A 26,614-nucleotide genomic window follows, 5' to 3' on the forward strand; every position below is an offset into this window, starting at 1 on the left:
TCAATCTTCACTTAGCTTTTCACTAAGAAGATTTCAACTCACCTGACCTGATAGTGCCAACTCACCTGACCTGATAGTGTTGGTGTTACAAACAATAACTGTGGCTTCGGTTGCATGGTAATTAACTGTGCATGTGTGTGTGCACATATGTGCATGTGTGTGTGTGTGTCTCTCTCTGTTACATTTTGAACATACTTTCTTTATCTTTCTTTACTTTTTTTTTTAATGGTACTGATTTAGGTAACCACCCGGGTAGGTTGCATTAATGGCCCTAAATTTTCACCCTTGCCTATATATAAGCACTTTGCCATGTGTGGAGATCCAATTAAAATATTAACCTCATCCAGAAACCACCATCAGACACACCAAGAATATTGTTTGACTAAATGTCTGGACACCCTGTGATCCAGTCTAGTTGACATATAAAATTAACCATCACATCACATGATGTTGCAGTTACTCACACTAAAAATATGTGCTATTTCCTCAACCTTTAACTTAGATGTGTCTACATGATTTGCTGTGACTTTTGCAGTGTTAGCAGGCTTACCAAGCTTTTTGGTGCTTCTACCTGTGCTCTTTCACCTCTGCCTGACTATGGGATAATACATCTGGAATAGTCTGCTGGGCCCGTGAGGAAGATGAGCAACTCATGAAGCAGAGCTGAGTTACCCCAGCTGAGCTCAGCCTGAGTGAGCCAATCTCTGCCAACCCACAACCACATTAACTAAGTGAAAGCTTATTGTTGTATGACTGAGAAGTGTGGGCTCTGTTATGCAGAGCAGTTGTGCTCAGTTAACCATTACACCATCCATTTTGTTTATATGGACCTTTTTTATCTGTTCTATATGTTCAGTTGTTGCAAACTTTCCTACACTCCTTGATCTTTTTTATCTGTTCTGAATGATGATGATAGTACAGATACTTTACTTAGGTTTAATATCACCCTTATCAAAAGAATGTAATACACATATGCAGTACTGAAAGTTAAGTGTGACAAATTAAACTCACACAGCTCTCTGAAAGTGTACAATGTAAGGGAAAAAAACACTTTAATGCAAAGAAGTGAAACTCTGTAACACACAGAAGTGATTCCGGTGGTCCCTGCTCAAAACCCGTGAAGTCTCTCCACCAGTTTACAGAGTCTCACAGGTAGGCTCTACGCCCTCTGGTCTAAACTCCTCTTTTTGCCTTGTGTAACCTGTAAGTTAAACAGCAGAATTAATGGGTGGTAATTATAAAAGTAACTTGCTTTTTATCTTTCACCATCCCTTTAAAACTGTTCAGTGTAAATATTCCTTCCCCTACCCCAAATGCAGACTTAGACAATCTGATGACCATTTTTTTCTCTTGGGTTTTTTTCCTTCTTATACTCCCTTTAAGTTATAAGCATGATCAGTGAATACATGTGCCAGTTCAATATGTCATTCAAAGCTCTAAAGTTAATGTAATGTTAAATTATTTCCTTCCCAAAAAAGAGGTTAAAGTGGGAGAGAGCCAAAGCATAAGAGACTCTTAAAAACTGAGAACAAACTGACGGTTGATGGGGGGTGGGAGGGAGAGGAGGGTGGGTGATGGGTATTGAAGAAGGCATTTTTTGGGATGAGCCCTGGGTGTTGTATGGAAACCAATTTGACAATACATTTCATATAGAAAAAATTATTTCCTTCCCCTAAACTGGGTCCTGGGATAAACTACTGCTTGCAGGAGGAAAAAGAGAAGATTCCCCTTTTGTTTCATTCACTTCCTCCTTCACTAGTCAGCTGCTGTTTTGACCTTGCCAAGGTAGGGGATGGAGTAGGAAAAGACAGGTAAGAGGGAAAGTTCTCATCTGACCAATACTGAAATAAGATGGCTCTGTTGATGGTTTCCTTCACTGAGAAAAAGCCTTTTATTTTGCTATAGTCCCAATCATTTATTTCTGCTTTTGTTTTCCTTGCCTGAGGAGACATATCCATAAATATATTGCTAAGGGCGATGTCCAGGGGATTACTATCTGTTTTCTTTTAGGACTTTCATGGTTTCAGGTCTCACATTTAGGTCTTTAATCCATTTTGAGTTTTTTTTTTTGTGTAGGGGGTAAGAAAGTGGTCCAGTTTTGTTCTTTAATCTTTGGCATAGCAAAGGAAACCTTCAACCAAATGAAAAAGTATTAATTGCATAGGAGAAGATATTTACAAATGTTATATCTAATAAGGAGTCAATACCCAAAACATATAAAGAACTTATACAACCCAATACTAAAAATAATAATAATAATAAGTAATCTGATTGAAAAATGAGCAGAGGACCTGAACAGACACTTTTCCAAACAAGACATACAGGTGGCCAATGGACATATGAAAAAATGCTCAACATCACTAATAATCAGGGAAATGAAAATCAAAACCATAATGAGATGATTTTGACACCTGTCAGAACCTGACACCTGTCAGAATGACTAGTATCAAAAAAACAATAAATAACAAATGTTAGTGAGGAAAAAGGAAGCCTTGTGCAGTGTTGATGGGAATATAAATTGATGCAGCCACTGTGGAAAACAGTACGGTGTTTCTTAAAAAATTAAAAATAGAAATACCATATGACCCATGAATTTCACTTCTGGATATTTATCCAAAGAAAATGAAAAAGCTAATTTGAAAAGATATACACACCCCTATGTTTACTGCAGCATTATTTACAATAGGCATGGAAGCAACCTAAGTGTCCACTGATAGATGAATAGATAAAAAAGATGCGATATATGGATAATAAAGAAGAAGTGGTATGTAGATAGATATGGATGTAGATAAATAGAAATATACAGAGGTAGAGATAGAGATATATAAATATAGATATATCACAATGGAGTATTAGCCATAAAAAAAGACTGAGATCTTGCCAATTGTGACAACATGGATGGGCCTAGAACATGTTACACTAAGTGAAATAAAATAGAGAAAGACAAGTACCATATAATTTTCCTTAGATGCAGAGTCTAAAAATGACAAATGAACAAACAAAACAGAAACAGACTAAAAAATACAGAGAATAAACTGTTGGTTGCTAGAGGGGAAGAAAGTAGGGGAATGGGCAAAATAGGGGAAAAGGATTAAGAGGTACAAACTTCTAAACATAAAATAAATAAGTCACAGATATGAAAAGTACACTACAGGTGTGGGGAATAAGCTTAGGAATTCCCTGAGGTTGCACCAATGGGTAACAAGGCATGAAGAATTAGAAAGCCATAGGATGTAAATAAGATCAGGTAAATGGGGAAAAGGACCCCAGTATAGGGCAAAGGAATAGGAATAGGAAATCTCAGGATGAAAACATCCAAGATGAGGTAAACAAGATTAGGTATTTAGGGAAGAAATGCCCCCCAACTTAGTACAATAGCAGAAAGCTGCTTTCACAGGAAGGAAGGGCGAAAATGGGTAAAAAGGAAAACAGGACTTTAGACCACAGCAGGGTGAAGTTGCCCAGAGCTGAGCTAATTGGCAAAGGTAAGGTGCCTTGTTGACCCTGAGGTAGCATGCTCTGTCTTTCTTGTCCCCAGGCCAGTTTAGGTAAATAGAGGTGGCACCTTATGTCTGCTGTAAACAGCCTTCCGCCCAGCACCAGAGTTTTGATTTGTATTGACCAAAACCCCTAACACCGCATATCTTCAAAACCCCTTTTCCCCCATTTCCATGAGTTAATGTTCACGGTTTCATTGTCTCTTTGTGCACAGCCATCATGCTTGTAAGCCTTCTGATCCTAATACAAATGGAGCAAGGACCCTTATTCAGGGGTCTTGTCTCCTCTGGAACATTAGCCTCTCTCGCATTTTAATCCTGCATTCTGTTCTCTTGCTGGACAAGAGAGAACTCCAGATCCAGAGTCTATGGAATTCTAGGGAATTCAGTCAATAATAGTGTAATAACATTGTATGGCAACACATGGTAACTACATCTATCATGGTGAACCATGTATAGTATATAGAATTGTCTAATCATTATGTTGTGGAGCTGAAACTAATATAACATTGTATGTCAACTACACTTCAATAATATATATTTTAAAAATAAATATATACTAAATAAAATAAGATTTCTCATGTACTCTAATCCTGGCCAATGTTTAAAACTGCCTTTTCCTTTGAGTGCAAAATCCTGTGTATAAGCAGGGCTTCTCCTTCAGCAGGCCACACCATATTTCTTTCAGCTTCCAGTGCTCCCCACAGCCTCTTACAAGCAGGGTCCACTTGTTTTGTAATGCCATTATCTGGGCAGGATCCTTCAAAGTAACAATCCTATATCTCAACCTCCATGCCTGGCCCTTCAAATTCACAAACATCTGCCTGGCTGGAGGCGGACAGCTCCATCCCAGATGTGACTACTTTGCTATATAAACTATTGGAAAAGTCCATATCCTCAAAAAGGCACACAATTTAAGCCCTGTGAGTTGCCCCATTAAAGTCCCCTTGCTAAATTTGATGCGAAAATAACATGACAGAGAGAAAGTTTCCCCAGGGCAGGTGTCTCCAAAGAAATTCTCCTCTATAATCTTCCCTTTTTCATTTTCTTAAGCCTTTTACAATGTGATGTGCTGAGTGAGATGTTTAAGAGTCAGACCATTGGTTTTCAGGCAAATCTTTTGAAATTTTTCATATGGCTCAGCACCTCTCTGGTATCTTAATGGCCCTGTCAAAATTTCTAATTTGTCACCTGCTTCACTTGATACTCATTATTTCTCAGGTGGCTGTTCAGTCACATGATTCTTGTGATTCTCTAAACTCTCATGCATCTGTCCTCTCTTTTGATAAATCTCTCTTATCCAACATTTCTGTGTAAGTCTAAACTCTAGTCTATTTTCAAGGCTTCACACAATTGTTTCCTCTTTATAAAGCCTTCTTTGATCTTCTGGTCAAAATGAATGCTTCTCTCTGTGTTCTCAGAGCATGTGGCACCTTTATTAAAGTTGTTAGTAGAGCAGAGCTTGCATTATAGTTCCAAACTACAATATTTCACAGATTCTAGAATAAATGGTTTTTCACATTTAGACATTTCTGAAATAGGCATGCATTTTATAGTTAATGCAATGACATCTTATAATTGCTTGGTGGGGTTTTGTTTTGTTCTATTTTTCTACTTCTTTGTTTTTTATAAAATGATGATACATCTCACAATTGGTAGCAACTTAGTAGTTTGTGAGCCCCTGGAATTTAGACATTTTGTCTCATTTCTCTCTATACAACCTTCAATGATGAATTCAGTGTCTTGCAGAAATTAGATGCTCAAAATTTGTGTTCTATATAGTGCTGGGATACTATGCTTTTCTTCAGTGTCCACAACATTCCCAATTACCATTTCATTCACATTAAAAGAGATTTGATGGGACATTCATTACTTAAAAAGTAACATTTATTAGTCTATGTGTTGTGATTAGAGCTTTAATATCATCAGGAAGAAGTTTAATCTGACTTCATTTTCACTCCATTAAAAACCTTGTAACAGTGTTAATAAATTAGATCTCCAGAGTCATAAAAGTATATGTCATAGCCCCAATTGCACATATTTGACCACATTGGGATATTTAGCATAGTTTTAAATTTGGAGATATTCACATTTATACAAATTAATGTTTTCCATGATTTTAATGAGGGCACACAAATGTATAAATTGTATAATTTTGGTCAGTCCTGTTGTCAATGATACTAATAAACTGGGGACACATTGTAGCAATTAGAGTTCATTTCTTTGCTTAAAATGAATGTTTTTTTATTTTGAGCTCACCATAGACTTGCCTTTTCTACACAGAATTATAATTAGACATCATAAAGAAACTCAGCTAGAATTATTGTTCTGGGAGAAAAAAGAGACTTAAGAGAACAAAATAAACCCAAGTACATAGTATTAAGATGTGGTCATGATGCTTAAATGCCCTCTTACACGCAAGATTTAATTATCAAGATTCTGAACTTAGAATCATTTGTGGCACAATATTTACTAACTTACAGGTTAAATGACTTACAGGTCATTTAATTTGTTTATAGACATGTACAGAGGCCTTATACTAGAGAAGGAAAACAACCAATAAAGAGATGAATAGTCTGTAGAAAAAGGCAACCCTACCAAATCTCAAATGTTCCCTTCCCTAGATGCCAGCATGACAATATTTAGGATGGGAAAACTTATTTCATGCATATACTGAATGAAAATCTTTTCATATGACAAGTAAATCTATAGCTTTCTGTATATCTATGCATTCATTTTTTTCATTAACTTTGTTCTTAAGTATTTTTCTGAGCTTCCTAAGAAACAAAAAAGAATTGTTGGAATTCTAAGAGACTATGAGGCAGTTCACCAAAAGATTGGTTTCAAAAATGAAACATACTATCTAGAAAATTCATATTGTCTCATATTTTCTTGTATGAGACAAATAAAAGGCCTTAGCTATGAATAATAATAGTTGTATTTCACAAAATGCCAAGTATGCATTTAAACTAGTAATCGTTGTTCAAAATAACCCTGAAAATAGGTGATATCGTTCTCATTTTAGATAAGCAAACAAATCCAAAGAACTAACATAATGAAGCCAAGATTTGAATTTGGGTCTCTCTATCTCTAAAGAGTATATTCTGTCCCCACTCTATCCCACTATCAATGTGAAATGTCGCCGTAGCACTATTTGCTCTAGAGTAGAAATAGGTGAGTCTTAAGTTTAATCTTAAGATTACTGAAGCATCACGCTGAGATCACATTATCTATTATTTCACTACCAGTATACGCTCTAAGTCAAATTTTGGTTTCATATATGAAAGAACATTCTGATGATTAGAGATCCTCAATGATGAGATGAAAATAGTTCTCAAGCAGGGACAGGATCACTGGCAGAGTTACTGAGCTACCCTATTTTGGATGAAAGTTTAGACAACTTAGATCTACAGGGACCTTTCCAATTTTAACTATTTATAACAGCACTTTATAAGTTACTTGTGGTGAGGCAAAAAGAAAGAATAACATAAAAATCACAAGTCACAAAGGTGGAGATCATGGGTTTGAGCCTTAACTTTTATTATAAGCCTATCTGACAGCTAATTTATCTTTCTTGGCCTTGGTTTATTCAACTAAAAAAGAAAATGGGGACAAAATTACCCACTTCACAGTCACTATCAAAATTAATCTGAGAAATTAAGAATAAATATACTTTATAAACTGTAATGTACTGGCTACCATACAGTGGTGCCTTATATGGGTGCCTTATATGGGTGATGTAAAGCATCCAGAAGTATTGTTTAAACTGAGTTTTATTAGGAACTTAATCCATCCTCAAGTGAGTCAGTCAGTTCATTACATAGTCCTAAATCTTCATATTTTCTTCAACCACTTTTTCTTATTCACTAGTTCAAATAGAAAATATAGCACTATTTATAATGCTATATTCTTGATTTCCTTAGAAATTCAATATGAGTTTCACCTTCCAGAATAACTCAAACTTCATTAAGTGCTTTCAGTAGTTGGTTCTTTCCAAAACCTTTCTCTCGACCTATAACTCTCCACCAATCTATAGATACAAATAAGTAGCTGTGTCCTTTGCTATTTTGACTTATCCTTTCTCACACACTTATCTTTTAAAACAATTTCTTGTTCAATGTCAAAATATACCTTAACTTGATGGTTAATTGTCATGAAGAAGAAGTAATTATATAACTGCCCACGCTTTAAGATAAATATACTCTACTCTTATTAAACTCTAATTATAAAAATTAAAATTGCTAAGATTTATTTTCTGCCAAACATTGTATTTAGGGGCTGTGTAAGATTGCTTTCTGGATCTTAAGCTTATTCTCTTTCTAACAGCATAAGGAGAATTGGGGTGGGGAGGGAATCCTTGGGCTTCATTTCATCCCTACTTATATATTTACTTAACTCTTGTAAGCATTGTAAGCATAATTTATAAACATTTTTCCCTGATCAACTATGTGAAATAATAAGACCCAGACCTGAGGTGTTACATAGGCAGTGCAAACAAGCAAGGCCAGGACTTGAAGCGAGGAAGGACTTGGAGGGCAAAACGTAGCTCATGAGGAGAAACAGGAATAAGGACAAGCCAGGATCAGACACGCTAAATGGAAAGAACAGTAGAAAAAAGTCAACATTCTTTAGCGAGCTTAGGATGAAACACAGAGGAGTCAGTGAGGAAATACTGTGTAGAAGCTGGGAGGGGACACGTTGAATCAGGACAAATTACCGAGTTCCTGGTAAATTCTAGCCCTGCTGTGCTGCCCAACAGCAGATACTGCTTACGTTCACCTACCCAAGACTGGCAGCCTCCCCCAAACAACTTCTGCAACAGAAAAAAGCACAGTAGGAGAGCAAAAATGATGCTTCAATGTATAAAATAGATCGTCCCAGATACCTCCTATCAGTTCTGCCTTGGTCAAGGGTAGACTGTGTTGCTTCAGGAAAAACAGGCAGTGGAAGCAGGGATATGGGAATTCCTCTGACCTGAAATGGGTCCTGAGACCGTGTATCCAAGTTTCATTAAGGAGCAAATCACCCAATGTTAATCCCATATTCCCTGAAGCACCAGAATGAAGTTAGCACTTTTCACAGAAAGTTAACTGAGTATCCTACAATAAAAATCTAGCTTTTCTCTTTTAAAAAGCATGCTGATAATTTCACGTTTAAGGGAAAAAAATGAGCAGGAAACTTCCGATCTGAAGTCTCTTAGAACTGGAGCAAATATACTTTTCAACCACATTTGTTAATATCTCTAAAAGAACAACACATACTTGCCATCACTTTGCAAAGTAGTTCCATTAAGTTATTCTACATGGATTCGTTCTCATTTCTCTTTTATATTACTGGTTTGATGATGCCTCCTAGAATTGTCATAGTGAACAGTCTATCCAAATCTTAAAAATAGACTCTTGCTGGGGCTCCTGGGTGGCTCAGTCAGTTAAGCGTCTGACTCTTGATCTCAGCTCAGGTCATGATCTCCATGGTTCATGAGTTTGAGCCCCACATCAGGCTCTGCACTGACAGTGCCTGCTTGGGATTCTCTCTCTCCTTCTCTCTCTGCTCCTCCTTCACTTAGTCTCTCTCTCTCTCTCTCTCTCTCTCTCTCTCTCAAAATAAATAAATTAATTTAACAAAATTCTTTTTGGCAAGGGTTTGTATCTGTGATTTGGGGTGGAATTTTGGCACATGGTTTCTTACATGATTTTGTGTGCATTTGTATGTATGATGAATTAGTTGTACAGAGTTCTTACATAAAGAGGGAATAAAAAAGTAAAAGCCATAATCAGATAATTTTTTCTATCTCCAAATCTGACATCTTAGGATAATTCTTTATAAGGCCATAAATTCATAATTAGACATGTTACTTTCTTCCTTTCTTTGTACTGGTATTTTTTATTATAATTATTTGGGACCTCTTTTTTCTTGTCATTAAACATACATACACTTACGAGCTGGGCTTTTCTTTTAAAGATCACTTAAGGACTAAAATAAAAATATATCCCTATATTGAGCAAGCTCCTCTCACACACACTTATATATTACATCTATTGGTGAGAATTATTATACAAGGTTAGAGATAGTCTACTATGGAAGTGGTAGCCAATAAAAATATAAACTCAGTTTATTATAAGTGAAATAGATGCATGCATTAAGTAATATCTGAGGATAGAAGGTTGCTCGTCTAAGACTGGGCCTGGCAGTCTGGCCTCCCAGAAGAGGAGGTGACTGCCCACGAATCTCCTAGGCAACTCCTAGGTTACTGCTGAGTCCTTAGGGCCATTCCTCAACATGCCAGAAAGTGGATAGAGTTTTTCACAAATAGAAATATTGATGTGGCAAACCCTACAGCAATCCTGCCTCGTCACTCAGCTCTACCGAACACCTGGAACCCCATCCCCTGGCCGTACCAAGGTTGGGGCTGGCACGCTCCCTCGCCACAGGTGCACTCTCTTGCTGGTAGAGAAAGGCTGGAGCCCAGGTTCCTCCACACCATACTGCTATCACATTCCGCCCTCCTCAGGCCAGGCAACGGATGGCTGCTTTTGTTAATTGTGCTGCTCAAGAGCCCCCATGACCGGAGGGAGTCTCGTTTCCAAAGCTGGAAGTCTGGCTTGGCTAGACTCTGGGTCTGCTCAAGAATGTGTGGACAACCAGAATCCCACACACCTGCTGCTGTTGCTGTCTCCAAGTTTTTTCCCTAGAATGCTGCTCTGGCAGGTCCGGTGTGTGTGCTGTCTAGCTATGTGCTCTGTTGCCATGACAACAATGACAATAGTAACAGCTACTACATAATAGCTATTTACTGGGCTGAAGACTATTTGCCTTCACAACAACATAAAGAAGTGATGAAATTATCTTCATTTTAGAGGCGGAAATTGAAGAGAGAAGCGGCAAACTGACTTGCCTTCATCTACTTCAATGATCATTGATGGTGTCAGATTTTTAAATGTGGAACGGACTTTGCTTTGGATCTTTATAGTATTACTTCAATTATTCAAACTGTTGAAATGGAGAAAACTTAGCCATTTTGTTAACTAAGTCCTAAACCAAAGATCCTTAAATCACTGTTGACAAACCATAGAGTTTACTGCAATGACTGAAACCTTTCAGAGTGCCAGTAGAGGTCTAGTCGGTAAACTTGAATAGCAAGAGAAAGGCAGGTGTCTGCCTCTGCTATTTGTGGGCCTGGAGCAAAAGAACAAATGGAGGATGCTGCAATACCTGTCTTACGCTTAAAAGTTATGAATCAATATACTAATTCATAAATAAAACATGCTATGTCCTTCTACTTTGATAAGTTTACTTTAACAAAAATAATATGGGTATATATAACGGGCATTTTGTATACAGCTATTTTTTTATATGCTGAAAAACATCAAAAACAGCTTAATTGAATTATTACTATTAGGCTTGTCTGCATCTTCTCTTTAGGTCTGTTATACTCAAACAAACAATAAAATTAAAAGATACATAATTCACTATGTATTATATGTTTTTGATAAGATTTATTTCTTTTTTGCTTTCGCTTGAGGAAAATCACCAGCTACGTTGTTATTATCAATATTTTCACATAATTTAAGTTCTATTTACAACAATGACAGGTTAGCTATTCTCTCTCAGGGCATTGGAGCTCTTTGGTGGTTCATTTTAATTAACTTCCATCTAGAGAATCTTTATTTTTCTGAAGGAGTGTGACCTGGAATTTTTAGTGCAATTTTTAAAGTATTCCTTATATTTGGATGTTAACCATGAATTTTACGAATCATTCTTAACTATTGTAATGAGGTCATACATGATAAATTACTATCAAAGAAATTATTGCCAAATATTTTAAATGTAGCATATAAATCACTATCACCTATATAACAATTTTACCTCTTCTTTAAAGCATAACTTAGTTCCATACACTATTGAAGTTCTGATTTAATGTTTTCAATACTAGAATATTATTTAAAACATTGCAATGGGTATCCCAATATTTTCATCCAGATCTCTCTTCAGTTAACACTATACTTTCTCTATAATTTCTGGAAAACAGTTCCTGTAGAAATTAGTATTAATACTAATGGATATAGATTCACTGGATGACAATGAATCTTCTTTTTCATAGTCATACAATATTTCCATGCCCTTCTTATTTCTATATACTTTCTATACATTTTAAAGAAATGTCATTCTTGTTGTAGAATTTATTTGCAGTTCCTTAAAATTAAGGGAGAAAACTTTTATTCTAAATTGAAAAAATAAATTCTTTCAAAAGTTAAATAACTTTTTTGTATCCCCTAACCATAAATAGAACAAATTCAAAATTAGTTTTACTATACATGAAAGTCCATGATTCACTTTTTATTTGAGGATTTTTTTTATTTTTTAGCTTAATTCTTCCAGTGTACCTCGTATCTTTTCTAAATGGATTCTAATTGTTTTAACAGTCTTGAGTTAACATTTCCTTATATATATATATCTGAGAATCCTTATGAAGAAATCAGAAGGGAGGGAGACAGTGCAATAAACACCTTGACCTCACTCTCTTCCTTCTTGCTGATCACGTGCTTTAGCTTTCATTGCTTAAAACCCTAGAGAAGTCAGAAAGTTCACACAGAAGCTGTTAGTTGCAGCTGAAATCTTTCTCAAGGATTTGGTTGGGGTGATGGTTCCCCAGTTGCTGCAGGTACTTCTGCTAAAGGCTTACACCTGCAACCTTCTCAAGAGGGCTTGAGTGATTGGGTGATTGAGGTCACCGTAAATGAAGGTGCCTGAGAGTTACACATCCTCTGTGACCGATGGGGGAGCTGCTTACAAAAACCCTGCACCATTGTCTCGTTGGAAAAGACTCTGTGTCACAATTTACATCCCACAGCTCCCCATGGGATCATTCCAAAGCTACAATTCACTTGAAACCACATTCTTCTGAAGCTCTTTCCCATTTCCTATCTGCTTCCTTCACTCCCCCACTGGTTTTTCCTGAGAGCACCCACTTGATGTATCTTGTGTACTCCAATCCCCACGTTAGGGTGTGCTTCTAGGGAATCTTAAGAAAGAACAGGGACATGTTAAATGTAGTCATAGAGATAAACCCGTGGAATAGAGAACAGAGTGAAGAGGGTAGAGAGTAAACCTGAAGACCTACTAATGGGAGACTGGAATATTAGGCATCTGTAGGAGACAGTGCTTAGGTGCTCATCAAAAATGCATTACCCAGTCTTTCTTACCAACAGATCATGACTTCAAGAGTAAAACCAAGCCTACTAAATCTCTCAATATCCCTTGGAGCTAGGAATGGCTATGTATCCTAGTTCAGGCCACTGAGATGTAGGCCGAAGTCTCAGGAGAGATTCTTTCTTCCTAATCAAAAACACAAAGTTTCAGTAGAAGAAAGACATTTTGCTATATCCCCTTTCCCCTTCCTCATGCCTGGAAAATGGTGACTGGCAGTCTGGAAGGGCAACAACCATCTGGTGACCATGATCTGAATGAAAAGTAGGAGGACACAAGACAATATGTTAAGATAACTTAATGAAAAGAGACTGTGGGTCCCTGTTGTGCCAGTCTGGACTGCCTACCCCTAGACTTCTGGTTGTGCAATAAAAATTACACCTCTTTTCAAACTACTTTTAGTTAGATTTTCTGTTATTTGTGACTGAACTCATTGTGTTATAAAAACCATTAAAAGAATAAAATAAAGCTGTACCAGAGGCTCAGAGGTTTTGTTCTGGCAGAGCAACACCCACCTATAACATAATACCTTTCCCCTCTAAGCATTTAGTCTAGTTCATGACTTCTGCATCAAGTGCACTAAACAATAAAGCCAAGCACCCTGACAAGACACATCAATGTTTTAGTCATGCACAGAGACACGATTCTAAAGCCTCAGACAAAATATCTGGAGAGTAGGAGGTCATTCGGCATGCAGAACAATGTTAACAGGTGCAGGAAAATTAGCCAAATGGAAATGGGCTGAGGCTGAAGGTAATTCTCTGTGTCTTATCCAAATATGTGTCTGAGAGTTATTGACCAGTGTAAATGCTCATGGCTCTGGTTTCAAATCTTACCCAAGAGAAGAAATAAGTCTTGTCCCAATAAAGTATCCAAGTGCCTTTTGGGCAGATATAGCACATATTTTCCAGGAGGAATAGTTTTCTGGGTCAAGTCACATTTATATTCTATGGACAGAGACGTAAGTGCCTTATTTAAATAGCAAAGTACAATGTGATAAGTGCTAATACTTCTGACAAGTGTAAAAACTGAGAATCTATGTTCTTAAAGCCTTGTGGGTAACATCTCTGTCTTAGTGATGATATATACATAATTTTATAGTCAAGCACCAGGAGCAAGAGCTCTGGGCTTGAATTGGATAATGTGGGGATCGGGGAATTAAAAGAAGTAACTAAGGAATAGTAACCCAAACCAATTTATCACATCAGGTATTAACATACAAAGGATACAAATTTCCATAATTTTCAGGCAGAGACAATGAAATTCCATTTGGTCCAAAAATATGCTATACAAGATATTTTCATAAGCCCTGTTAATATGAGAAATGGACCACCAGGATGCACACCACACACACACACACACGCACACACACACACACACACACACACACACACACACCACCCTGGTAATCATCCATCTATAATCTTTTACTTATTTTATAGTTTGAACGCAGTGTTCCCTCGAGCTTTAACATGAGTCTTGGAAACCAAATTCAGCCAACATTTATATGGAAAAGAATCAACCCTACATGATGTAAGAAACTTTATTCCAGAGATCATAATTTCTGGATGTAAAATACTATTCTGAGGAGAAAATTTAAACTCTATTCTTGCCAACTGCAAAAACAATGAGTCTGACTACATTTACTATGTTTAATAAAATAATGATCACATGGAGAAGCAATTTGTGAAGAAACACTCACTTTAGACAAGAAATGTTTGACTCAGTTTTTGTACTCTCTAACACTCAGAAAAGTTTATACTCAAGGTGTAGTTATAATGAACCACAGACAATGATTCATCTTCTAGCCTGAGGTGGAATGCCTAAGTCATGTCCCATTCATTCATTCAGAACAGATAAAGACATTTACTGTGTGACCAGCTAAGTACAGGAATTCAAAGTCATAAGTGGCAAAATTCCTCAAAGAGCTTACAGCCAATACAGTAGCAGAGACAAAACTATAAGAGAACACTGATAATTATAAACACACACATACAACAAGGAACACACAACAGGGCTGTGGCACCGTATACCTCCAGAGGGAAATGGGGAAAAGAAATGTTAAGAAAAGCTTCACAGAACTGTTTGGACAGTTTATTAGAGAATCGGTGAGAATTTGTCAACTTAATACCAAATGTAAGAAGGAAATACCAAATAAAATGCATCACATAGAGTAAAAATGGACACGAGGACAGTTGTAAGTGCGTATCTGTAAGGATAGAATAAAGCTTGATTATGAAAGCTTGTGTTTCATAAGGAGTTGGATTTTAATGGGTGATAGGGGTCCACTGAAGGATTTTAAGCATGGAACACAAGCAGATATCTATTTTAGGAACCTGACTCTGACCAACTTGATTATATTGGAGAAGAAGCAGGGTCAAGACACAGACAGAGATAATATGTAATACAAAAGGAATGGGGAGAAACTGGACTAAAACAGTGATTTACATAATAGAATAGACAATACTGTGCAATGCTGAGATGTGGCAATGGGTGAAAAAGAAAAGCTGATAATGTCCCTTAGGTTTTTACTCTGGAGGTTTAGGTGGATGGTATAGGGCATTTAATAATATTGGAGAGATATATGGAAAAGAATGGAGAAGATAGTTCACTTATGGTCATATAGGGCACACTGGTATAATTTTCTGGTGGACATTTGAAAATACAGATATGAACTTGAAAGGTAAAAAAGTAAAGTTGTTGTCAGTAAGAGTAGAACTTAAAGTAAAAGCATTGGAGACAACCTCTAAAAGAATTCATTATTGGGGCACCTGGGTGGCTCAGTAGGTGAAGTGTCCGACTCTTGGTTTTGGCTCAGGTCATGATCTTGAGGTTTTGTGAGCCCCAAGTGTCAGGCTCTGTGCTGGTGGTGCAGAGCCTGCTTGGGATTCTCTCTCTCTCCCTCTCTCTGCCCCTCCCCGACTCACACCATCTCTGTTTCTCTCAAAATAAATAAAAACACTTTAATTTTTTTTTAAAAATGCATTATTGAAGAGAGAAAAGAAACCATTACATTGTGTCCCTTTTTGTGTGCATTTGTTATTTGTTGAATTTTCCGATCTAGATTCAATTCAATTGACCAGTATAACAGAAAAAAAGCCTGAGTTCAAATATCATGTCAATAAATCGTACTAAACATTTTCAGATGAACCTCAATATGAACATATATTAAAATATTATGCATATTGTTTTGCATTTGCATCACCAGTTCTAAGAGTTTTGAAAGGAAAGAATTATCTACGCAGTAACTTTATGAAAATATCTCCAAAAAACTTTCCCAGACTATTCAAGAACTATAATACAGTGTTAAACAATTCTTCACAGTGTCCAGACCTTAAAGATTATAAATTCAAGAATGAAAAGCTGGCAATATGCTTAGGGGAATATAAAGAATATGTAAATCTGTCTGTGAAAAAAAAAAACCCAACAAACCAACACATCTCTAGGTATACAGGTTTCAAGAAATACTTATCACTGGTTTAATAATCATACATTTCTAATTTTCAGAGTTTCTTAAAAGAGATGAGATATTCAGAAACTGCAGCCTTCCTATCCAGAGAGTAGTAAGAACAACAACAAAATCCAGTGTTCCATCTATTAACTGAAAAAGAGAAATTTAACTGAAAGAACTACTTCATATATATGACACCAAGAAGTTTCACTTTAACTAAATTCACCTGCCAATCTAGAACAACGCAGTTTTATCATTGACAGATTGCAATAGCTAGATAAAAGTAACTGCATCTCAGTTTTACTTTCTTATAGTAGTAAACGTAAGAGAAACTGAAGATAAACATGTCTTCTGGAAAGACATTTTCTAAGCCTTAGCATTTGACAGTGTTTTCCAAGTATTTTTCTGTCCCCAAAAATAATTAATAGAGAAGATTTTTTATAGAGGGGCACCTGTGGGGCTCAATTGGTTAAGCATCCAACTCTTGATTTTGGCTCAGATGATGATCTCACGGTTTGTGAGTTTGGGCCCCGCATCAGGCTCTGTGCTGACAGTGGGGAACCTGCTTGGGATTCTCTCTTTCTCCCTCTCTCTGTCTCTGCTCCTCCCCTGCTCTCTCTCTCTCTCTGTGTCAAAAAATAAACTGAAAAAAAAATTTATAAATATCTAGTTTATACAGCACATTGCCTCATCTGATACTCCAAACAACCTGCAGCATAGACAAAACTAATGTAATTATTTCATTTTTAGAGGTGAGGAGGCTGAAAAGTAGTAATAAAGGTAAAATTAGTTAGAACTAATAACTTTTCAAAACAGCATGTTGCAAACACTATGCTCTGAACACTCCTTTACTAAGTTGTCTAATCTTCACAGACAACTGAGGAGTTAATACTAATTTTATTTTCAGTTTCCAGATGAAGAAACTGAGTTTTAGAGAGGTTTTCCAAGGTCACATAGCTAATGAGTGTTAGAAATGGGACCCACCTCAATCCATCAGATGCTAAATTCCATGTTCTTAACCTTTGTTCTGCTTTCTTCATGTGAAATGGCTTTGGAGAGTTCTTATCAAGAAAGAGTAGATCAAAAAAAGCTAGAGAATTGGGATCAGGCAGCAGTCATGAATCACTTTGAGGCATATGGTTTCTAAATGGGAGAATGGGATTAAATCCAGGTTCATGACTCCAAACTGTGGGACCTTGAATCCAAATCCTTGCAAAATACCCTGAATACAGAAACAGTTGACCAAGTTCTCAGTCACTCATGACTGCTTTGGATTTTAAATTTTCATTCCATTATATGATTATCTATGCTGAGACCCAGAGTGGTCAAATTTATTTAACACTGATATAGACTCTGTGTAATTTAAGAACAGTGGACAAAATCTCACATGAATGTTAAGCCTAGAAAAACTTTTGACAATATGATAATGTCTATTGAGTGCTTCCTATGCTCCAGGCACTGAGCTATATTATTTATAAATATTACCTTATTTAATCTTAAACTTCCCTGGGTATCACATTATAAGTTTCTTTTTCACATATTTACATTTCAAGAAGTTTCAGGTTTTCAAGGAACCCAATGTCCAGGAAATGAAATAGAGTTTGAAGTGTTAATAAAATGTCTAAGACTTTTCCAGAAGCAATAGATGAGGTTTTCCCACAGAGTCAACTGAGACCAAATTGCTGCGTGATGAAAATGTGTTCTTATCCTTCCTAGACTGGGAAGGTGACAAACACTGTGACATGCTCAGCCGAATGGCTCAGTGCAGCTCTTTCCTGGACAGAATGCATTTTATCCCTGTGCTGGCTGTGCTCTTGAACCAGAACCACATTTCCAGTCCAGTGAACCCCTGAGACAGCGTGCTGTCAGAGTAGTAGGCTGTAAGGTTTGGAGAATCTTGCATTTGGAACGTATTACAAAACAGTGCCACTATGAAAAACAAAGAGAAAACATTAAAACTCACTCTTACCGGGGCGCCTGGGTGGCGCAGTCGGTTAGGCGTCCGACTTCAGCCAGGTCACGATCTCGCGGTCCCGGAGTTCGAGCCCCGCGTCAGGCTCTGGGCTGATGGCTCAGAGCCTGGAGCCTGTTTCCGATTCTGTGTCTCCCTCTCTCTCTGCCCCTCCCCCGTTCATGCTCTGTCTCTCTCTGTCCCAAAAATAAATAAATGTTGAAAAAAAAAATTAAAAAAAAAAACAACTCACTCTTACCACAAGATATAAAGTACTAAAAAAGTACAGAGTAACTGTCTATTTTTGTTTAGTAGACAATTGCATATATGAAAGCATCATTTACTCACCTAGCGGTTATATATGAAGAGGAGTAATAGCTTCTAAATCAAAATAAGACTGTTTTTTGGGTGGGCGTACATGAGCATAATATTCCATGGAATTTTTTCCCCAGACAGTTAAATTAACTCATTGGAAATGTAGCATACTAAATGATTCCTTCCAAGAAGTAACATGCAATCACTTCTTTTTCAGGCTTGATTAAATTCCCTCTGCCTGTACAAATTTTATTTCTGTGCCCAAATTTTATGTATCTAGTTCTGATCATTGAACAGAGCACAGACCCTGCATGATCTATGTCTAGTATTAGACAAACTCAAATAACAGGAGTTTTCTTCTTCTAGGAAGTTGCAGGGCTCCAAGGGTTTACCATGCACAAATGTACCATGTCTGGGGTTGCACCCTAAGGAATGCAGTATACATAAATTATGTGAATGTGCCCCCTTCCCAACAAATTGTACAACAGGCTCTTGTCTTCATCTGATGATGGAAGAACGATCTAACAGAAGTAGGTCTTTGTTGTAGTTGAATGTAGAACCACTTTACTGAGCAAAATACATTAACTTATACCAGTCAGACTTGGTATCCATGGGATTCCTATGTGGAGTGGAAGACTGGGGCGGAATCTCAAAGTCCAGTAAATAGGTTAGATAGAAAGTTAGATTCCAGGAAGGTGGCAACAACCTTCAACAAGATTAGAAGCACTTAGATTCAGAGTCACCGTTTGCTCTGTTGGCAAGGTGGAGATAGCCTTTTACTATAAAGACAGCACAGGAGATACTTTTCAACTAAGGCAGCCTGCTTATGTGGCCATTTCCTTAATCGCTGCTCAGACTACCCCTTAGCTACATGGGGAAGGGGCTGGGGGTGCCAGGGAGCATTGCCAGTGCTTTGTTGAGGAATCAGACAAGTGACACAGAGAAAAGTAAATGTGAAAATCTACAGCACTTGTTAGCGTTGACTATTGTGTGCTCCTTTGCTGTGAAAGCATTACAAGCTATGTAGCAGGTTTATGAAAGTTATTTAGCTAGTTTATTAATCAAGTGAACATTTATGTTTGTTCAGATATATGGAATGTGAAATATTCAGGGGTATGCAAAATGTCAGAAAAAAGCCAGCAAAAACAAATATACTGTCTTAAAGAAAATAAAAGTCAACGTCAGACATTAACAGAGTATCTTAACTCACTGTAGTTTAAAACCCAGAAATAAAGATTGTGATTTTTTTTAAAACCATAGTTAACCTAAAATGAACCTAAAAAGCAGTACTACCTGATCTTTGGATTCTATAAGACATCCCTGTGTCTTTCTAATGAAGTCCCCTTCTTCTGCTTAACTCTGAATAGGGTTTTTCATTTGCAAATAAAAGAACACCAACTAACAAACTGGCATAATGACATTTGCCTTGCAGATGCTAATAAGGTTTGGGTTATTTTTTTGAAAAGGAACAGGCATACCACAAGCATTCCTTAAAAGTGGCTGTTACTAGCAGGGTAAATTGATTATCTTAGATTTACCTGGTTTGTGTCTTTATACTTTAGGCTCAGCGAAAGAAAGGCAAAGGCTATTTAATGTCGTAACCACGCAAGGAATGATGGATCCATGGGAGAGGAAGGGGGCATCGGCACGGAAGCAAAATCAATGCTGGTGGTCAAAAGGTGACAGATATTAAAGCTACATCACTCTCACGTATTACTCAGTTATCTTGCCATGTTAACTCCAGCTGTAGCTCTTTCACAACACACAGCACCAAGCTGAGAGGTTACATCTAAGAAAAATCTTGATTTCATACAGGCTCTTTTTTTAATTCATAAGAAAAAGGCAAAGGAAATTCGAGCCAATTTCCAAGGAAAATGTTAATTCTTTATTAAAGGGTAGATGATTAGCACTCTAAAAATGAACAATCTAGTAATCACGTTATGAGGGTAAGGAAGACTGTCCCATAATATTGGTAGGATAGCTGTGTTGAAAATAAACTGAATGGTATTTTTGATTATATTTTATTTTCTTCCACTGATTTAAATGATCGAAAAGTTGAACTATAATTATTTTGTAAAGACATGGAGTCAAAAATCAGGTATCTAAACACAAAAAGGGTATCTAAATACAAATATATTATAGGTCTTAGTATATATGAACAGAGTAGAATTATTTAAATGTGCATATTAAGATATAGTTCATTTAAATATGCTCATATGGGGGCGCCTGGGTGGCGCAGTCGGTTAAGCGTCCGACTTCAGCCAGGTCACGATCTCGCGGTCAGGGAGTTCGAGCCCCGCGTCAGGCTCTGGGCCGATGGCTCGGAGCCTGGAGCCTGTTTCCGATTCTGTGTCTCCCTCTCTCTCTGCCCCTCCCCCGTTCATGCTCTGTCTCTCTCTGTCCCAAAAATAAATAAACGTTGAAAAAAAAAATTAAAAAAAAATAAGTAAATATGCTCATATGAATTAATTGAAATTATCAATGTTAAAATTGTCTTTTCTTCTCTGTTTGAGAAAAATGTGTAAAATAAAAAATACATTGGCCAGGGAAAAATAATATATGGTAAACCAAAGTAATAGGCAAATGCTTTGGTGATTTCTGTCACAGATTTTCATTATAGTCATGTGCCATTTGTGGTTTAATTGTATCATAGTCATAGCACCTTTACATTAAAAGGTTGAAGAGTAAATGTAGATAGACTTTTTCAATAAGTGGGAGGATTTTACCTTAAATAGAAAGAATTACATGTACTTGTGTGCATATGATAGCTGACATCTATACTTCCTTTAAAAAAAAAACTCCTCTTGTGATTTGTAAAAAAGATAAGCAAAATGCCTGACTTTTCTGGGGACTCACAAGCAATGAAAGAAAAGCAACCCTCTACAGTTTACATCTAGTACAGTTTCTAATCAGTAGAGGGCTCCCTCGTCTGTACAAGACCCACATTACAAACGCACGGTCTGTACATGTAGCCAGTCACACATTGTGCACACACATGCACACACACACTCTTACACACACCATCTAGATTAATAAAGCTGTCATTTTTCATTGTTTTCAAATCACCTTTAATATCAGTTGATTTTAAACCTCAGGGAAATGAATGCATAGGCAACACCCACCGGCAATATGTTAGAACATTCTCTACCTAAAAATACTGATAGGTGTTTACAAGTTTCCTTCATTTCACTGTGACATTCCTCAGCTCTGATGTGCATTTGGCTGCTTTCCTGAATTCACACATCTCTATGTTTGCTCATGTGCTTGTGCATTTTGCAGAAGTGTCACTACCCAAGCTTTGCAAAATAACTAAATCTTCTAAGTGATGCTGTTGAGGCTGGGTCTTTATTATGCCCTCCAAAACTTGAGAGTACAAAAAAAAAAAAAAAAAAAAAAAAATCCCAACTAGTGATGTTTGCTTTCGATAGAAGTCACTGAACCCAGCTGTATCTTTCTCCCACTGAAAAATTGATGAAGACATCCTAACTGGGTTGACTTTCATTTGGGAGGCTTTTTCCTCCCCTCTCCTTGGCCTGTGGGCTAGCTGACTCACTGATCCATAATGAAAATGCCAAAACTATGAAAACCCCACTGGGGCAGAAATTTGTAACAGAAAGGGAATTTCTGGCTGTGTGAAAGCAGGGCTGGAATAATCTCAGGTTGTACCCCCAGGCCAGTTTTCATGATATAGTTAAAAACTAGCTGGGCCGCCAACAGAATCAACTGTGTAAAGATCTTGATGATTTTTTGTTGCAGTGGCCCAACAGAAGCTTAAAAACATTAGTTTGCATGGACTGCTGGTGGAACCCACTTGTACCCAGCTGATCCTAGGTTATTACTCAGATATTTGCTCAGCAGCCAAATCCAAGAATTCATTTAGATGCTCTTAAAAGAGATAGAAGGGAAAGTGCCTGTGTTTTTCTTTACTTCTTGAACCACCAGGCATGTAAAACCCTTCCAACCCTCATTTCATTCAGAATAGAAGTGATTTATCCTCCCTCCTTTATGCCTCCACTAGGTTATTTACTTCTGTGATCATTTTGCTTGCTTCTTTTGGTATCCCATGTTTCCATCAGCCCCTCCATCATGGAGTTTAACATGGGACCATTTTGATAGCAAAAGGCTGCCTCTTGCCCTCTATCCCATTTACTATTGGCGAAGTTGAAACTTTGAAATGCCTCATCTTGAAACCTAAATATTTCTGGTCATTTCCAGATGTCTGTCTTGCATATAGGCATGAAAGAAGTCAGTCAGCTCTCATATAGTAACTATTGAATACATCACCACTTCGGTTCAGGATTAGGAAGCTTGACTATGCCACAGCTCTGAACCTTGCTTGGCAGTGAAGCTGATATTTTGATCTCTTCTCTAAATCCTGTGTTACTCTCTCAATTGGTTGTAAAATTAGAGTAGAAGAAAGAAACATGTTTAATTATAACCACCTCCGCTCCCCAACCTCAGCAGCTATGCTATATTATCCGCATGGAGAAACTACAGTTCAGAGAGCTAAGTCACATATAAGAATCATTAGTTAGTAAGTGGCAGTCCCAGAATTCAAACCCAGGTCTTTCTAATTCCAAAGTCCTGTGCTTGTTCCACAGCTCCCATAACTTTAGATAAGAAGCTTACCCTCACATAGCAAGGATTCATGTCCTGATTATTATACCTCTGCCTACAAAACATGAGGTGAAAATACAATGGCTTCATAGACTGAAATGACTCCCATCACAACACACCATTCTGAACAAACCCCTGCGTTTGACATTCAAATGTCACCCACTCTCCATGACCATGACCCCCCACTGTCGATGCCTGTATTCTGATACACACTGGTCTGCTCAATAAGGCATATCTAGCCCCTCTTCTGAGCCTTTGCTCAAGCTATCCCTCTCAACGTTCCCTTTATTCTCACTTCTCACGCATCTCATTCTCGCTCACACTTTAGGACCTTGATTCTGAAGACTTTCTCCACTTACCTTGGACTTTCTCTGCATTCCTTGAACAGTTAATGTTGTAAATCGCATTCTTTGTAACTCTCACATTGTTTCAGAATATGTGGCAAATGCATATGCCATTTTCAGATAGCTGGAAAGTAATCTTTGGAGATCATTACTACTCTTTACTGTATGTGTAGCTATTAGGTAAGTTTATTCATATTGGATATAGGCAGCACATCTCATCACTTACCAATGGTTTTCACTGTACTGACAGGTAAATGACCTTCCTCACCTCAAAACTACTCAAACTCTAGAAATCATCTATCTAGAAACAATGTATCATATATCCCTGCCATTTCCTTTTTAAAAATAATTTAAAGGGGTGGTTAAGGGGTTGTCTCTAAAGATTTGATCTTGGGATGGAAAAGAGGAGAATGAGGAGAAAATACTTAAACATTTTTTGGAGATTCCATCTTCATAAAATGTTTTAATGTAAAATTTTGAGATCGGCAGCAAGATAACATTCTTTTTTAAGTTTATTTATTTATTTTAAATAAATAAGAGAGAGAGAGAGGGGAAAGAAAGATCCCAAGCAGGCTTCATACTGCCAACACAGAGCCCAATGTGCGGTTCGAACTCACGAAGCCATGATATCATAACCTGAGCTGAAACCTAGAGTTGGATGCTTAACCGACTGAGCCACCCAGGGACCCCAAGATAAAGTCCTTTGATCAAGATGAAGAATGTTAAGATTGGGTTGATTTAAGTTAAAAAAGAACACATACATTTCCATTGACTACCAGGGATTATATAGTCCCTGGTAGTCAATGGAAATGTATGTGTAATCAACATTATATATGTATATATGATATATATATATATATATATATATATATATATATATACTGTACCGACAGTCACTTATATATGTATGTTACATGTACAATATTATATATGGTATACATACATATATAATGAGGCCTATATATGTGACATATATATATATATATATATATATATATATATATATATGATTAATCATGGGTAAATATCAATCCATGAATATGAAGTCTTTAGTAAAATTATAAATGTCAAAATACTTTGTATAGCAATCAATACTCAATTGATTATATCAGCAAGGATAGCAGCTAGATTTCTGGTGGCAAATATTTAAATTTTCAGAACAACTTAAGTTTTCCTTTGTAGTCATCATTTTAAAAATATTTCTATAACTTAGAGAAGAGCTATAAATTATACTGAGTGAAAATATAGGGAGGAATAAGAATTTTTAATTCTAAAAAGGGTGGTAAATAATTTCATCTCTTTTGCTGAATCTCAGTGGTTGTCAGTGGCTGTCTAGATTCTAAAGTATTAGGTTGAGAAGTGTCTGTCATGTCACGATCAATTAGTAATGTCTGCAATAAATGTGGAACAGTAAGAGAGAGCATGTGTGCCATATGGTTCCCTCCCTTTTATAAAAGGACTCCCTGACAGTCCCATTGGTGAGATTTTGTTATTTTGGGTTCTTCTTTGGGGTCCATAATGGGTTCATTCTCATTGATGTTGACCTCATAATGCAATATGGGAGCATGAAGTAGAGATGTATAAAATCCTCAGTATTTGGGGGATATGTTCATAATGGGACATAATGGTAGTAGATTGCCAGCAGCGTGGTAAAAATAAACCATATTTCCAAGTGGTGGGGCAAGGAACGTGGGAGAATTTGCTTTCCAGGGTGGAAATATTTCTACCACAGCTGATTTCAAGTTACCAATGTGAAGCCATTAAACTGACAGCTGGGAAAAAGTGTGCACAATCCAAGTTAGTATGAGGGGCTACAGCATACCACTGATTATAGATACATTTCTAGGATTGAGGGTGCTGAGTAAATGGGCCATAGAAGAGAGGATAGGCACAAGGACTCAGAGAAAGGCCAGAAGTCCATAGGTAATCAGCTACCTACAAATGGGCAACAGTATCAGTTATAAATCAGAGCTCAAGTCAACATTTTGGAATATGATAACCTAAGTATCAGTTTCAATGCCATCCTGCACAAAAATACATTGTACCTTATCCATTGACATGGTGTTCAACTGTTCTGGAGCCATATGCTAAAGCAGCATAGCATATCAGTAAAGTACATGGCTTCTGGAGCCAGACTCCTTAGAGTTAAATCCTAGTTATGACATATTTTAACTCTCTAATCTTGATAAAGTAACATCCATTTGGGGTCTTAGTTTCCTGATTTTTTAAAATAGGGGTATTAGGGGTGCCTGGGTGGCTCAGTCGGTTAAGCATCTGACTTTGGCTCAGGTCATGATCTTATGGTTTGTGAGGTCGAGCCCCGTGTCAGGCTCTGTGCTGACAGCTGAGAGGTTGGAGCCTGCTTCAGATTCTGTGTTTCCCTCTCTCTCTGCTCTTCCCCTGTTCATGCTCTGTTTCTCTCTCTTTCTCAAAAATAAATGAACATTAAACAAAAATTAAATAGTAATATTAATAGTACCTATTCCATGGAGTCATTTTTACAATTAAATTAGTAATTGTAAAGTACATAGAATAATATTTGTATATGGTGCATTGAGAATACTATTTAAGTGTTTGTAAAATAAAGGTGCATAAAATGCAGTTTGGGAACTTTTATTGAAAAACATCATTATCAGTATATTACTTGCCTTTGAACTTAGGACAGAGCAACAGGATAGCCATGATAAAAATGCTCATTGGGATAACTGATTAACTTCACATTTATAAACATAACTTTATTTGCACTTTTATATTATCCCAACAATTTGGGAAGATAACTGGGAATAATAATTATAATAACAAACATACAGTAATTTTTTAAAGTTCTTTTATAGTTATTTAGAGTTTTATTGAAAATTTAGTAACAAAACCAAAATTTATTTTTTTATTCCTACAAAGAAACTCTTTTAAATTGTGAATTGGAATTTCTTTTTTATTTTTAACATATTATTGAACTTCATGATTCAGAAATTCATAGCTTTTAAATCTAGAATATATTACAAATATAATAAAGGGTACTTTTTTTTCTATTAGGAATCTAAAAATCTCCCATTTTCCAAATATAAACTCATGACAAGAAAAAAAAATTCTGGCAGTGGTCAAGCTCATTATATCACAGTGATCTTTTTTATCTCAGCACTAGATATCTCAACTTCTAAGTCAATGTAAATTCTACATTTAGTCAAGTTTTTAACTAAAACAAGTTAGAATAAAGGAGAAAGAACCTTTCCTG

General features: G+C 36.8%; 1 long non-coding RNA gene across 1 annotated transcript; it reads right to left on the bottom strand.

Moving 5' to 3' along the window:
* Window positions 1-1,028: 1,028 nt before the first annotated feature.
* On the bottom strand, window positions 1,029-10,171 carry LOC147581910 (uncharacterized). The gene is made up of 2 exons (XR_015249786.1): window positions 9,896-10,171; window positions 1,029-1,201 (listed from the first exon to the last, which is right to left on the bottom strand). It is a non-coding gene; the product is annotated as an uncharacterized LOC147581910 (long non-coding RNA).
* Between the last annotated feature and the right edge of the window lie 16,443 nt (window positions 10,172-26,614).

The sequence above is a fragment of the Puma concolor genome, chromosome B1 (assembly GCF_028749965.1).
Source record: "Puma concolor isolate L17-30 chromosome B1, mPumCon1.1.hap2, whole genome shotgun sequence".
NCBI lineage: Eukaryota > Metazoa > Chordata > Mammalia > Carnivora > Felidae > Puma > Puma concolor.